General features: G+C 31.0%; 1 protein-coding gene across 2 annotated transcripts in view; it reads right to left on the reverse strand.

Moving 5' to 3' along the window:
• LOC108905025 (protein yellow-like) overlaps positions 1–10713 on the reverse strand; it is a 52676-nt gene extending 41963 nt beyond the window's left edge. The window contains exon 1 of one of the 2 annotated variants that reach the window (XM_018707788.1): positions 10592–10713. The gene's annotated coding sequence lies outside the window, so the exon portion shown is untranslated. Of the gene's footprint in view, positions 1–8303; positions 8376–10591 lie in introns of those variants that run through there. The other variant, XM_018707798.1, reaches the window with a different exon arrangement.
• Between the last annotated feature and the right edge of the window lie 552 nt (positions 10714–11265).

Consider the following 11265-nt stretch of genomic DNA (forward strand, 5'->3'; position numbering starts at 1 on the left):
ACTACTGAAAAATTTGAAATTAAATCAGTGCATGAACTAATTATAAGTTTAACAATACATTTGGACAATGTCCTGATCTTATGACATAGATTTTTAAATATACACTGTATATTAAACAAAAATGAGGAATTTTAAACTGGGATAGTTTTCAGATGAGTACTCTTAAATAAAATATATATAAATAAAATAATTTCAAATATGTTCATTTCGGTAAATTACAAAAAATAAATACAAAAACCATCATAAAAAACTTCTATTGTAATCAACAAATTAAATTTCAAGATTAATCTTAACACACCTTTTTTTTCAATCTTTCAATTCGCTGTTTCAATTAGTAATTAGTTAAGTGTTCGTACTGGTATTATATTATTGTAATTGTTTATCTAATATCACAGTTGCTTTTATTGCTTTTATTATGGATGGATTAGGATCTGCACGTATGTACGTCAAATCATTTATTTAATGTCAAACAAATGTTTTATGGAATCAGAAACCCGTATACCTATTTACACATGAGGTTTGTAAGTTTCTCACAATTTTCTTTAACGGAAAGCCAAAATGGGTTTGAATTAAACCGGAAATTATAAATATAAGGATATAAATTAATAATGTAATAAATAAGATTAGCAGTTACCATTCATAAATGTATTAGTAGTAACATATGAAATGTCCGATTTTTTAATGTTTATTTTTGCGATGTTATTGGAATAAAGTTTTTCTCTATTTATTTATATCTTATATATCATTTTAACGCTAAGAATCTGCTCTTTTAGATTTGATATGCTTTAATTAAGAATGTTGCAATTTTCAATAATTTAATGCTATTATTTACAGAATGCAAAATCATGTTTTTCGTCTATTATATCTTTATGAGCGGAAGAACAACCACAGTGCTGCAGCACCTGCTCGAAACATCAATGCCGCTTTTGGGGACAATTCAGTAAACGAACGCACTATTCGACGGTGGTACGGAAAGTTCGAAACTGGTGATGAGAACCTCACAAATGAAGATCGGAAGGCCCGAAACAGTCGTTGATGACGAAGTTTTGCGAGCGATAGTAGAGGCTAATCCGACTATTACTGCCACGGACTACACAGAAGAACTGTGCGTAACCTCCATGACAATTTCTTGTTATTTGCAAGCGATTGGAAAAGTGAAGAAGCTCGACAAATGGGTGCCGCATGAATTGAACGAAAATAAAAAAATCGTTGTTTAGAAATGTCGTCCGCTCTTCTTCAATGCAACAAAATGACTCATTTATCGATCGAATTGTGACGTGCGATGAAAAGTGGATTGTCTCGGACAATCGGCGACATTCGGTTCAGTGGTTGGACCCCAATCAAGCTTCACAACACTTCTCGAAACCAAATTTGCACCAAAATAAGGTTATGCTGATTGTTTGGTGGTCTGCGGCCTTTCTCATTCATCACAGCTTCCTGAATCTTTACGAAACGATTACTGCAGAGAAGTATTTTCGACGAAATACATCAGAAATTTCGACAACAACGGTTGGCATTGCTCAATCGAAAAGAACCGAATATTCTCCACGACAACGCAGCACCCCACGTCGCACAACCGACCGACGCTGAATAAAGTTGAACGAACTGGGCTACGAAACGGCCTCATTCGCCATATTCCCCGGACCTCTTGCCAATCGACTACCACTTCTTCAAGCATCTCGACAACACGTTGCAGAAAAAATGCTTCAAAAGCCAAGAGGATACCAAAAATGCCGGCTTCATCGCTTCCAGAACTCCGAAATTTTATGAAACCAGAATATATAAACTCGTTTCTCGTTGGCAGAAATGTGCTGACTCTTAACAGTTCTTATTTTGATTATTAAAGTTTATTAGAAAAAGTTATGCCCATAAAGTTGACGGTCTAAATCTGACACTTCGTATGATACAATGTTAAAACTCACTTATACTCACTCCACGTCTGTAGTTAAGGTAGCAACATCAGTTGTTAGTCAGGACATTAATCCGCAAAGTAGTTTCCCACAACAATATCAGTTTAAAGAACATGTTGCCCATTTATCTCCTAATAGAACCAGATGAAATAATGTACTCAAAGTATAACTAACATATCTATTCTACTGTTATCTCATTTTTAATTCGCACTCTGGTCGTTTTCCATTCATTAAATTCTGAGCATGACTTCGGTAATGATTCTCATGTATTATAATTAAGTTATCAGACGTACAGTTACGTACATTTGATAGATTTCATTAATAGATACAAAAGTGTGTTGAATAATTTTTTAGAAATTTAGAGTGTTTTAATAAAATAAAATTGTATTCATATAGAAAAAAGAATGAATGATATTGGAAATATTAAAATAAAAATTATATGTTCAACAAACCATTAAGTATCTCCCTATTCTTGTTATGCAATTTTTTGTAAATGTTCTTACTGAAAAAAGACTGATAAGTATGCAAAGTAGGTAAGAATAATAATAATTATATGCGGTATACTCATAAAACTAACATGGTTCCTGTTTTTCGTATTTTCCAAAGTTTAGAAAAAACGTATTTCATATGTATGAATGGAAAGGTTACAAACGACATTTCCGTTTCAAGGCCTCTATTACGTTAATGAAATAAAAACATTTTACGGCAATATCGTCATTTTAATAAGACCACAAACCATGATGAAGCAAATTGTGTTGGATATATTTAGCTCTCTACGACATAATACTATGAAAATCTTTAATACAAATTATAAATAATGACAGTTAAATTTAAATTACTAACATTACGTCACGAATTTTTGCGAAATAATAGCAAGATATAATTCAGGCCATTACAACGTGATGGAAAAGTATGCGCCAAAATTTTGTAACCTGTGAATTTGGCATTTTGAAGGTTCCTGCTATCTCAAAATATAAATAATATACACGATTTATTGAGTAATCTAAAATATTAAACAGAATAATTCATCAGGAAAGTCTAAGAAAACTAAGAAACAGAGTGTTGAAATTTGTAAGCGTTACTAGTTTAGTGAACAATATGTATGCCTGTAGTTTTATAATGAATGTTTGTAATTTTTCTTCTACAATACTAAACAAACGATGTATTGTATTTTCTCAAACGACACTTCATATTAAGAAAAAAAACACATTATTAATAATAATTCCCACTAATAGCAGCAGGTGTAAACAAATATATGATATACCTATACAGTTACGTTTTCTAAGATGTTTCTCCAACTCAATTTTTGTTTTACACTAAGACTTTTTTAACTTAATAGAATGTAAACAGGCCTCTACAGAATTAGTTATTTTCGCTATCATCGAGTATAATTATAATTCAATTGACAAAAACTATGCATTTGATTTTTTTGCCACACTTTCTCCTACTTTTGAAATGAAATTCTTTTAAGGCATTTTTCAGTACAAAAAATATATAGTCGACTAAACCTTGACCTCACCAAGAAAAAAATGTCAGATAACGGATGTTGAAATGAAAACACAAAATAAAATTATAATTTACTTAAATGTTTCACGAAGCTTTTACTAATCTTTTTTGTTAAAAAAATAAGACATCTTGTAATTGTTAGACCACTTTCAGGCATTTCTGCCTTTTTCCAATTACGTAAGGATTTGGATTTAATAGTCCAAAATTCTTATAGGTATTTTAACTAAATCACACTAATTAGGCCGCGAGAGGCCTAGTTACTCATGAATAATGTTATATGATAGGCCGTGACAGTAATAGATAATGTTATGACAACATTGTTACTGTTTGACAGTTTGTATTATTATTTAATTAAAATGGATTACACAGAGGTAGTTATAGGAATTAAAATAGAGTAACTTATTCTCCATACTTTATTTTAATTCCTAATAATATTTCAATTTTCTACTTATGTGTAACCCATTTTAATAAAATAATAATACAAACTGTCAATCAATAACAATGTTATCATGACATTACTACCTGTCACTATCACGACCTACCATATAACATTGTCCATGAATAATTGGCATCACACGGTCTAATTAGTGAGATTCTGTTAAAATAGCTATACGCATTTTGGACCGTATCAATGTCCGATATGTCAAAATATATTACAACTAAATCTGCAAATCCTTACGTAATTGGAAAAAGTCAGAAATGTCTGAAAGAGGTTACAAGATGTCTTATTTTTTTAATAAAAAACCTTTTTCATTTTTTAATATTATCTCGCTTATTATTAGAGATGAACCGAACAAACCCTATATGACTATGCTCGACAGGAAACGTTCTATCCAAATATACAAAAATACATAGGGTGTTCCATTTAAATTAATAAAGTTAACATTCACGGCCATTTTGTTTGGACTTCATTTGTAATCTACTATCATTTTCAAAAACTTCATAAAAAATCTTGCAGCGTTTATATTTCACATTTTTTTATAACTCTTAAAACAAAAAAGTTAAAGGGAGGGGTCAAAACATAGAATTTCTGCACTTTTTCTAGGTGAAAAAAGCATAAGAAATTGTGAAGTATGTAGTTGTAGAAATATTTGAGATTTACTAAAATGTTTGGGAACGGTAATATAATACAATATAAGACAATGAAAAATATATTTAAAAAAAAAAACATCGCCTTATGGAATTCTTAGAATACATAAGAGTGCAAACTTCTTGTTATGGTGACTCCCAATATCTCCACTACCGGTTGACATATTTAATAGGTATATTAAATACGAATTCAGCGGACTTTTTACTGTTATTTTATTTAAAGTATTTTTTTTAAACTCTCAACATCCTGCGGGTATCACGAAAATCTTCGGATAATTTTTCCTAATATTTTCTTATTTTGACTAACCGAATACAAATTTTAAGTTTGATCTTGATAAAATCTTACTTGAGACTAGTAGAAAATGGTAATTTTCTAGAATTACACAGGCCGACAAAATATTTTTTTTGTTTTTAGATCAGGCGCTACTTAGGTCAGGTCAGGCAATCCTTAAAATGCACTACACGCTTGAAATTTTTCAATCTAATTCAGTTGTTGTCTACTTTTCCCTTGAATGACAAAGTGCTGTTTTTTGACATTGGATTTATGTTGAGCGCCCAAAAATACATAGGACACCTTACCTTTCTCTTTTGAACATAATTGTGTTTTTGCTCTTTTACGCTCTCCTTTGCTCTAAAAAGGGCCGTCCGCCAAGTTTCGTGTTTGGCACCCAGAAATCTATAGGAAATCAGTTATCTAGGTCTGGATAGAGTCGGTATTCTGCAGCAAATATTTTAATTTTAATTGGCTCTAATATATTTTGTTTTTTCCCAATTAAATCCATTCATCAGTGTATTGAAATAAATAAATAAAATCTAAATACGTTGTCATCAAGACTTTGTTTCGCCTTTACACAAACAAAAAATTACGAGATAAAATTTCTCCACATTACCATAACTGAAGTTAATACAAAACTGTCATACATCTTACCAGGATCTTAATGTTGATCTATATATTTGATAATGAGCGGTATGATTTGTTATTTAAAGAACCCATGCATATTTAAAAGCTGTGTTTTGTAATACGAAGTTGACTTTGGCAATCTCGGCGGCATATCGCTTTATAGGTATTGATAAAATCTCTGTCGTCACATCGGATTTCCATTTGGTAGTCGCGCCCACACTCAGACAAGCAAAAAAATTCATATCCGATAAATATTCGAAGGCCGCAGAACAGTAACGGCGAAAAACTTAATATAGAGCAATGCCAAAATTAAGAGTACAAGATTTGACACTGATTTGATGTATGTTCGACGTAAGCGATTAAAAAAAGCCCCTCGAGGGGCCAAAATTATGTCCTGCTGAGAAGTATACAATTATTGTTTTCTTATACGGCGCCGCGAATTTAACCTTACATAAATGACCAAGTTGTCTTATTAATAGGCTGTCAGAGAGAGCCACAATTCAATGGTGTGTCAAGCGATCAACTGAGATATGCGTGAGCCGCTGCTCCAGAATGCTTTTCACGTTCACGTCACGTTAGTATACTGTTGATTTATTAACGTGCGGATGTTGCGTAATTAATTCTTATCTGTTGGTGTTTATAGCAGTGTATTGTTGCTTTTTAATAAATAATACGTACGCCTATGTCCCGCGGTTTGGTTTTGACAGCCCTACTTATCTATTAAACCTTTTTATAATAAAATTCATAAAACTCCTACATTTTAAGATGTAAATACAGAAAGTGGCATTTGTTTAATTCTGAACTATGAGCTCAATTATTCTCTAATGTAAAGAATATCTTATTAAATAAAATCGGAGCTTCAAAATGGCTCATCTGCTGAATACTGTATTCCGTACAGAGAACAGAGTATCTACGCACTTGGGAATTTATTTTTAATAGGCTCCTTTTATAGCTCCTGAGTACAGGAAATTATTGCTAAAAATTTACCTTTGTAGGAGTTACCTAGAGTTGGTAGAAAAAATAAATTTTACTAACACCATACTATTGTACATGAATCAGTTGTTGCCAAATATTACTATTTAGTCCAGCATCCGAAGTAAAGACTAATCGTTATTTTATGACCCAGTACCACCAAATATTACAAATTAATACTGATCGTATTAAAATAGGTTGTTCGTTCGAATCTAAAAGTCTTCTGTATTTCAATATTTTAGTTGAATGTGGATAAAACTGTAGTAGGCGTTATTTTTGTTAGGGTTAATGTTAGTCAGGAATTGATGGATATATGGTGAATGTAGACAAAATGCTGTGGTCGCAGAAAGTAGACAAATCGTTTTTCAACTTGCCAGAAACTAAGTAATCCAATATTTATAAAACTCGTTCAAAAACACGCGATTCTGATCAGTTACAACCCTACATGGAAATATGGTGCCATGTAAGAATACGACGTATCGTTCCTTCTCGACTTCAGCAGTTCTCAATAAGTTCTTGCCATTTTGTAAAGTAAATTCAGTATTTATCTATTTCCTTTTTTTTCACTTTATAATTTAATATCGCATATGCAGTAATACCCAAAAAATTAATTTAAACACTTTGTAGATTTTGAAAATCCTATCTTAAAACATTATATGGATAAGTGAATTTTTACACCACTGGCTTTTTTTGAAAGTCAATTATTTCATTTGACTCGTGGTCATACATCAACGTGAAAAGATCTGCCAATTTGGTAGAAGTATGGTTCATTTTCGAATTAGTAATTTCTTCTCTTATTTTAAAAGTAACTTACCATAGAGTTGAGTATGTCAAAAGTAAAGAAAATATTTAAAAAAAACTTTAATGATCCGGTCGGTATATTAATTTGTTTTGGTATGAAATTTGCTTTGCTATACCGGGGTTTCCTCGAGGGCGCAATCATTAAGGGTTAATTCGATCAAATCATATTTATGAAATATTTCTAAAAATAAAAAAAAAGTAAATGCCAATAATAAGAAAATTGTAACTTTATCCCTTGTAATGCCTACATTAGATGAAAGTTTAATTTCATTTAATTAAAAAAGAATACAGTGTCTTCAGTTTGAAATAAAGAAGTCAGTGTTTAAAGATGACGAAATGCAAGTTGTGGAGATTCTTACAAAACTTTCAAATTGTTAGCAAAGTGCCTGTAAGTGTTTTCAGTTTTGGGAACGAAAAATTTTCGAGACATTAACTTAAGCATCTGTGATCATCAACATTTATCTACTTTCCTCAATGTAAAATACTTTTAGTTACACATATTTTTTTTAGTTTCGCGTGACAAACATAATCAACTAAATGAAAACTTAATAGAATGTTCAATATCTCCTAAACGGATATAAGGGTGCGCTATGTTTTTTTCTTAAAATTTTAGACTTTCCCCGAATATCTAAAAATATATTGGTGTTTAGATTAAAATAAAAAAGTTATAGCTAATTTCATAATCATAAAGGATCGGAGGACATAACAAGAAACCCCTGTATACAGATATTTAAAATTCAATTGAAATTCGTTCTTCATATATTTCCGACCAAATATATCTAACACCCTGTATGAATATTTCAAGATAATCCAAAAATTATCAAAATTTGTGAAGGAATTAAAATATCTTTCAAATTTAAACTATTAAGTTCCGAGATAAAACATTCCTGTCTTAAAAACAAAAATACAATAAAAAAATTGCATTGCATTTAAAATAAGATAGGTTTATATTAACTTTCAGTGTCATGGAAAGCATTAGAAAGTATTTTTCTCCTTCATATATCACGTCAGTTTTGGGTTAAACATCCTGTATATGGTTCAAGTAGATGCAGATTAACAAAATGTAAAACATCCTCCATTATGCCACTGCAAGGTTCAAAATAAAAAAAAATGAAATCACTTACCCAAGCTACTACTAAAGTAAGAGTTAAATACCAAGGAACTACCGATTTAAAAAAGTGACCACAACGTGTGTGATGTATAACAAAAATACCGGCAAAGATATGTAAAGTCCGCAAAACGGTCACCATTACCTCTTTTCCCCCTTCCATGTCCCTTCACTGATTCTTTCGTAAATTTTTTAAATAGCCGACACGAGTATAGCAAAATCCTCACAATTCACGTATTTGTTGACATACAAGCAGAGTGTTTTGATATTCTAATTCCTGATGACTCTTTAATTTACTGTTAATAAATAACGATAAATAAATATTTACAAGAATCTACATTTAAGTTGCTAAGGACCCTAGACAGCAATAAAAACCGAGGAGTGGCAAATCCGGTCCGATATGACTTTCCTTCACTCTCATTTTCAAACAACCTTAACGACACATTTTGTGCGGCTACCTGATGTCTTCTTTTTTATTTTTAATCGAAGTCGAGGTATTAGATTAGTAAATTAGAACATCTGAATTTATACAGGACTAGTAAGTTTTTTTGGAGACGCTCAGTTTAATTTGAATTTTGCAAACCTTGGAATAACCAGTCCAAAGGATTAAATATGTATATTATGTCTAATAGTAGGTAGACTTGGCGGTAAAGTCCGTTAACGTTTGAAAAGGCCATGAACTGTCAAATCAATTATATCTAAAATTTTTGTCTCACAGATAAACATAATTTTTGAACTTTCAAAATATTTAAATACGTAACATCATCACTTTTCGCTTTGTCTAGGTATAATATTAATTGATAATTTTTTGATTGTTTCAATTTACAAATAAATTTTCATGTATTGTTTGCCATCTTATTTTATTTAAAAGTACACACACAACACAAGTAAATGAAGTGACTACAAACCGCCTGAAAAAATTTAGGAGTATTGCAAGGGTCGTTACGTTGTCACATTACGACATAGTCACATTAGATGTTAGGTACTTAAATATTTTTATTGTTTTCATCAACATCATTTTTTTTCTAAAAAAACACCCTATATCTCAAAAACGAAGCATCTCCTAAATAATTTTAATACTATTGGTTAAACCCAAGGGTAGGGGAGACAAAAAGGCTTATTTGACTCACATATACGCGAGACTAAGACCAATTTTAATAGGTACTATGTTTTTTTAGGTTTTATGAGGAACGTCTTCCTAAAGTTTATCGACAAAATCTAGAAGCACCCTTCCGAAAAATCAATTTTGCCATGAAACTATAAGAGTTATGAAAAAAAGTGAATGTACACTTTTTATCAATAACAAACTGTTCTATCTACAAACAGCGTCATTTTTATTTTCAGTAGGGCCGTATTAATTTTTTTTAGTCCCCATAACTCTGCCACTGGTTGCCTGCGGGACTTCTACTTCTATGGAAAAGTAGTATCTTATAAGATGTGTCATGCCAAATTTGGCTTAAATAGCCTTCTTCATTTAGAAGTTATTTAAAAAATTATAATTTTTTTAAAAATCTTTAACGCCCTGTATTTCGAAAATGAAGCGTCTCTGAAAAATAATTTATACTTGATTGTTTTCTTATTTTTTTATGAGGAATATCTTCTTAAAGTTTGTCGACTTAATCCTGAAACACCCTGTATTTTTACCATTAGAATGAAACTTCAGTGAACTTTTAATTTAATTTTTCATTCAATTTCTTGCAGCTTCCGCAACCGAAATCCTTAAGATTTAGACCTTTTTCTTACTAAAAAACTAAAATACATATTCATATATATATTTTAGAAGAGAAGATAATAAAATTAATAAACAGGGATTATTTTGTTTTGATTTCATTAAAAATAAATAAAGGTGAAGGAAAAAGATAAATAATATACCAAGTTTATACCAATGCTACATGCGTACCACATTCCCTTTTTCTAACTGCAGCTGTTTCTAAAAGTAGTTGGAAAAAAACTGATTCCTGACTTTCCTCCACTTCCTCTAAAAGGGGTTGAAACTATTTAAGAGAAACTGCAATGGAAGTATTTTATAACATACGCTACTCATCAAACAGAGCAAGGATTGCAAAATTTACTTTTTTACCATTATTTCCGGAACACCCTGTTGTTTATAGACAGAGATTTAATCGTGCTTTAACTACAGATCCAGCACTCCTTTACTTCATAACCTCCATCCGCCTTGATGAGACAGCAAGTTTAAAATTACATTTTTTATAAATTAAACTTTTTCTTATGTTTAACGCAATGTGGAATGTTCGAAAGTTTAGTAAAAGGAACCAAAAAGAATCAAATAAAAACAGTACCTACCAACTCCTTCCCGTTTGTAGAACTTAACACACGAAACGAAACAAAGCTTCAAAGACGCGTCTTTCCACCAACAAAGCTTAGGTCTGCACTACAGTACCAATCATTAACTAATAGGAATTAAAGGTCGGCGTGAAACTTACAACAAGAGACATTCATTGTGATTGGTAACAGTAAGGCGGATAGAAGGGCGAGTAAGTAGTATTTGCGATTTTGAACGATGGAGGAACAATTATTATAATAACAATTCATATGATTGCAGTAATAGATTCTAGCAAAAACTTAAATAAAAAATTACTTAACCTTGCCCAGTAACAGTCAAGTGATTATATTTGCATTAAACAAAAAACTGGCGTAAAACCTATGATAAAAAATACTTTAGGTTAGGAAGGAACCTAGAACATGTACAAAACACTGCGGAACCAAAATTTAAAGAAAAAGTATTTTATATTTTTAACGCTTGTTTATTACATAATAATGTCAGTGCTTAAATTAATTGTTTGTAAATAATATTAAGATGTTGACGGTACAATTATATGTGGAATTAAAGCTTGCACTAGAGTTTTAGCTAATAAAGTGATTAATTAATTAATTTTATGAATGCCCGATAAAATCTAATCTTGAGACAAATGTATACCCATAGAACAAAAAATGAAAGTTTTTATAAAACATAAGTA

Source organism: Anoplophora glabripennis, unplaced genomic scaffold (assembly GCF_000390285.2).
Source record: "Anoplophora glabripennis isolate ALB-LARVAE unplaced genomic scaffold, Agla_2.0 scaffold8, whole genome shotgun sequence".
Classification (NCBI taxonomy): Eukaryota; Metazoa; Arthropoda; class Insecta; order Coleoptera; family Cerambycidae; genus Anoplophora; species Anoplophora glabripennis.